This window comes from Tupaia chinensis, unplaced genomic scaffold (genome assembly GCF_000334495.1).
Source record: "Tupaia chinensis unplaced genomic scaffold, TupChi_1.0 Scaffold000117_2, whole genome shotgun sequence".
NCBI classification, from domain to species: domain Eukaryota; kingdom Metazoa; phylum Chordata; class Mammalia; order Scandentia; family Tupaiidae; genus Tupaia; species Tupaia belangeri.
This window is the reverse complement of record NW_006159583.1, coordinates 7936441-7941952: the sequence shown is the minus strand read 5'-3', so window position 1 is coordinate 7941952 and position 5512 is coordinate 7936441.

Below are 5512 nucleotides of genomic sequence, written 5' to 3'. Positions count from 1 at the left end.
TGTTAAATTGCTTTTCTTCCATTAGGAATAACATTTAATGCATTAAAATGAGCCCTAGTAGTAAAAAATTTAATTAAAAGAATAATTAGTGTAATAGCAAAAAAGAAAGCTAATTAAAATAAGAGTGGCCCTAAACATACATTAAAAAAATTTTTTTAAGAGATTTTTGCTGTAGGGCATGTGTGCTCACTGGAGAGACAAAGAGACAGAAAGCAAGAAACCACTCCTCAGGGGGATGGCCATGACACAACCCCTTTTCTTCCTTTCTTCTCTTGGGATTTTGGACATGCATATACACGTGCCTGATGTGAATTTCCAGCCTCTGGACCTGGGACTTGAACTGTGGTTGGCTATGTGGGAGTTTAGTGCCTTCATCACTATGCCACCTGCTGGCCCCTCTTCAATGGTTTTTAAAAATTTCTTCAGGCCAATAAGTGGCATGGTGGTTAAAGTGCTGAATTTCACATGACTGACTGCATGGTCTGAGTCCGAGACATAGCAGCTTGAAACGCATACTGGGCATGTGTGCATGAGTACCCCAAATCCCAAGAGTAGATTGGAGAAGAGATTGTGTTATGGCTATTCCTTCCGGAGGGAAATTTTTCACTTTTCCTCTCTCTCTCTGTCTCTCTCTGGTGAGTACATCCTATAGCAAAAAAAAAAAAAAAAAAAAAAAACTCAGAAGATTAGATTTTCAATTTTATGGCAAAACGATGAATGCTAAGTACATATAAGTGATGAAATTGTGTTTAAATTCCAGAATTAATACAATAACTTTTCTGTCAATTGAAGGGGCCATCCAGAATTTTTGATAGTTCGAACAGATGTGAAAAAGTTAAAGACTAAAAATATTTCTTTATGATCATATTTTCATAGAATTTAAAAAAAATCAAATTTATGTTTATGTTTATAATTAAATTTTTTACCCTCTATTTTCCTATTTGGACTGTAAAAACCCCACTTTATCTTTCTCCTGATTTTGGTTTCCCCCACTCTTCATCTCTTCACTGTTTATTTGCCCCTTTGCTTATCTTGGTTTTGAAGGTTTGCAAACTGTTAAAGTAGTACAGAAATTTGTTACTTATTTTAGTGATGGGCTCTTTACTAATATTTCTTTCTGTAAGAGGTCTGTAGTGCTCAGACGAAGGTTTAAGGCATAGCTACACATGGCAGAGTGGGTTTAGTTAGTAATGTCTCATGTTTCTGTTTCAATAACTTCTTTAGCATTAGTAACTTTACGAAGGCCAGGCCGACATTTTGTTTATAGTCTGAATCATTTACACAACTAACTTAAAAGGTCTGGGCATTCTCAAGAGGTCACCAATCACACTAGTCTCTAGAGCAAGTTGAACAATGTCTACTGTCTTCTGTATCATCCAATCTTTGGTTTGTGTATAAAGGAATGATTTGCTTCCAAAAAGATGGAAGATGAAGGTGATTTCCAATCATACGAGTAGTAAAAGATGGTAAGTATTTATCTTCATGTGGAATCCTATTTCGTTCGTCACGGACCGTGTCTATGAATTTCGTTTCAGTGACAGCTTGATGAAGTGTCACATAACTAATCAGCAGTAGACCTTGTCTCCTTGAGGAGCTTGCAGATGCTTGTCAGCAAGTCCTAGGTTCTGGATTTCAGTCCTCACCCACCCTTTCCCCATACCAATCTCCAGCTGTGGGAATACAGACACCTATACTAATTACCAAATGTGAAGCTGAATCAGAGGAATGAATTGACAGGGAATACAGATATATGATTTCTCTTTATATTTGTAGCAGTGCTTTTGCATTTTACTGAAAGACACCACAAGAAAGACAAAGAAGACTGTTTCGGCAACCCTCCCATCCCCCGTATGTGTGAGAATGCTGTTCATCATAATTTTCAGCATTCAAGTGAATAATTTCTTTTGGACGTTAAGTACTGAAAATGTTTTTCTTTCTCTAGAAAACAGGTGTTTTTCTCCTGATGGGCAATGTGGGAAAACAATGTAATGACAGTATTTCCATTTTTACTTTGGGTTGTAAGAAATTCAGAAACAATTTGTGAATCAAATATTGTTATATTATTGAACCTTTTGGCCTGTAAATGAGGGTACTATTTTCTGCCTCTAGTCCTAACAATATATTCTAATTTATTGCTGTTTATTTCTTTATTTAAGAGATTTTTGCTATAGGGTACATGTACTTGCCAGAGAGACAAGAGAAAGTGTGAAATCATCCTTCAAGGGGATGGTCACACTGCTATCCCTTCTCCTTCATTTTCCTCCAGGGATTTTGGGCGTGCACACACATGTGCTTGGTGTGATTTTCAGGCTGCCAGATCTGAGACTTGAACTGTGGTCAGCCATGTGGGAGTTCAGAGCTCTAATCACTACATCACCTGCTGGCCCCTCTTGCCATTTATTTTTGTTCGTTTATGACACAATATTCTTTTTAAGTCACATCAGAACCTTTTGTGATTTAATGGAGATTGTCAATCCATCAGTAAGAAAACCATGATAGGGGTTTTAAATCATTCTCATGAGGGACCAGTAGTTAGTGTAATGGCTATGTTGCTGGACTTCCATGTAGTCGACCAAGGTTTGAGTCCTGGACCCAGTGGCTTGAAACTTACACCAGTCGCATGTGCGTGCGTGCCTAAGATCCCGAGAGGAGAATGGAAAAGAAGGGATTGAGGCGTGGCCAACCCCCCTGGGGGGTGATTTATTGCTTTCTGTCTCTCTGTCTCTCTCTGTCTGGTGAGTGCACGTGCCCTATAGCAAAAACCTCTCAAAAAAAAAAAAAAATCATTCTCATGAGTCCAACTTCCCAAGATCATTTCTGAGGAAGATTAGGGCCTATGTGTTTTTGGATCAACCTGTTAGGAGGAGGAGGATAGAAGGAAAAACATCTCTGAAGCTGGCTTGGTTTGAGATCTCCCACTGACTTAAAGGGCTGCTCACCTCCCCCTGAGTCAAACTACCAGATTCTGAGTCATCCTCACTCCCATGGAAATAGTCACAGAGACTCAGTTTTGAAAGAGGTAATTTATCCTTTCTAGCAGAGCAAAAACACCTAACTTCTGTCACATAAACTCTTGAAAAGGTTAAGGACTACTTTACTCTCCTATTTCTATAAGCATTCTAATTAAAAAAAAAATCTTTGAGAAGATCTGGTTTATTTTCATAATGTCATATCTTCTATAGAGTTCTAGGTTTTACAACCTAAAAACAACTAAAAGTATATTGCATTAAATGAAACATTCCCACATGCCACATTTTAGGGCAGCTTTCTTTTGCTTGAGGAACTTCTGCACTAACCCTAAAATATCCCTTTCTAGCCTCTGTCATTCCCACCTCTACTCTATATGTAGAGAGTACAATATCAAATAGCAAATAAAAATCACCACGACAGGGGACTCATGGTAGCACAGTGTAAAACATGATGTTCTATGAGGCTAACACACACATGAGGGTTGCAAGTTCATCTCTGGAAGCCTCCGTGAGAATCCTGGGTTCTGGCGTGCTCATGATCTAGGGCTCTCAGAGGCTTAGGATGGCTCACGGTGTCAAGACTCTGCTGGGAAATCTGTGTGCCTGTTTGTCTCTGTCTCTCTCATTCATGCAAGAAATAAATGAACTTTAAAAAATTATCATTATTATTTTTGAAATTTACTACAGAGCATGTGCACTCACCAGAGAAAGAGAGAGAGAGAAAGTGAGAAAGTAAGCCATTAGGTGCGGGACTTGAACCATGGTTGGCCATGTGGAAGTCTAGCCTCTTAACCTCTATACTACCTGCTGGCCCCAGAAATAAACTTTACAAAAGTCCAGTTTAAAAATGTAAAGATAGACAACAGAAGAGAAGAGCAATTTTTATATCTCAATACTCCTGAAGGCACATTTTCCACCTACTCTTTTGAACAAGGGACTCTGCATTTTTATTTTGTGTTGGGTCTCATAAACTATACAGCTAGTGGGGCCTGGGTACTTATAAAAAAATAAAATCTTCAGCCCCGCTCCTAAACTTGAATGCACATCTCCTCAATATCTAGGTAACTCGTGTGCATGCTAATGTTTAAGACGCTCTGTTTCAGGTGTGTGTTATCCCACAAGTGACAGGTGGCCATGGAGTACTTAAAATGTGGCTCATTCAATTTGAGATGTGCTTGAAGTGTAAGATACATGTACGGTTTTGAAGACTTAGACAAGGAAAAAAATGTCAAATATTTCATCAACAATTTTTGTATAGATTAATGTTTAATAATATGATGGATATTTAGGTTAAATATATTATCGAATGTAATTTTACCTATTTACTTTTTCAATGTGTATGCTGGAAAGCTTCCTATCATGTAGTGGCTTGCATTCGTGCTTTCGCTTTATGTATATCTGTGTCACATAGCACTAGCTAGACCTCTTTTCTACTTATTTATTCTTCTATACTTACTTATTCTCTGTCTCATTGCTTTAGGAACAGGTTAAATGACTAATATATTAAATGACACACTAATGCAATCTGAAGAGTGAGTATAAATCCAATAATTCAGTATATTACAATTTCTAGATAACGCTGAGTTTGCTTTTATAGGATACACTATAGGGCATGTGAGCTTACTGGAGAGAAACAGAGAGAGGGAGAAATCCCCCCCCACCACCACCACCCTGGGGAAATGATCATGACACAATCCTTTCTCTTCCATTCTATTGAGATTTTGGACACACACACACACACACACACACACGTACATCTGGCGTGTTTTTCAAGCCGCCAGGCCCAGGTCTTGAACCGCACTGTTGACTGTAAAGGATCCAGGCCCCTTACCCGCCATGGCACCTGGCTAGCCCTGGTAACACCGAGTTTTAATGGAGATACTTAACACCTTATTCTATTGCAATGTTCTGTAAACTTAGTTTCTATCAGCATCCCCTAGAGGGCTTGTTAAAAAGCAGATTAGACTGCTGGATCCTGCCCACAAAGTGTCTGACTCAGACGTTCCAAGGTGGGACCAAAGAGTTTCATTTCCAGCAAGTTCCCAGGTAATTCTGATACTGGTTTGGGACCCACACTGTTCTATTGGCTCTCAACCTTGGGAAACTTCAAAAAAAATTACCTGTGAGTGTTTATGCTCCTCAGGCTCATTTAGTTGATTAGGGATGGGGCTTGGGTGAGATCGTTTTCCAAAGCTCTCGGGTGATCCTGTCATCCAACAGGATTGAGAAAAATGCTTTAATTCAAAGCAGCACTAAATGGAGTTACAGGTGCCAGGACAGTGCTAGAGTAGAGGTGTGCTTTTTTCTTTCTTTTCTTTCTTTCTTTCTTTCTTTCTTTTTTTTTTCTGGAAAGCAAACCATGAGTTTGATCTTCACCATGAGACAGAGGGGCATGTAGGCTTATTTGTACCATTTTAATTTTATCGATGATGAAGCTGAGCTTCAGGGAAATTCAGTGATTTGCCTGTGTGCACAGGAATATAACAGCTCAGGGTTCCCTCTTTAATGTCAAATGTCCTGCTAAGGCCCTGAGGTGCCGAAGG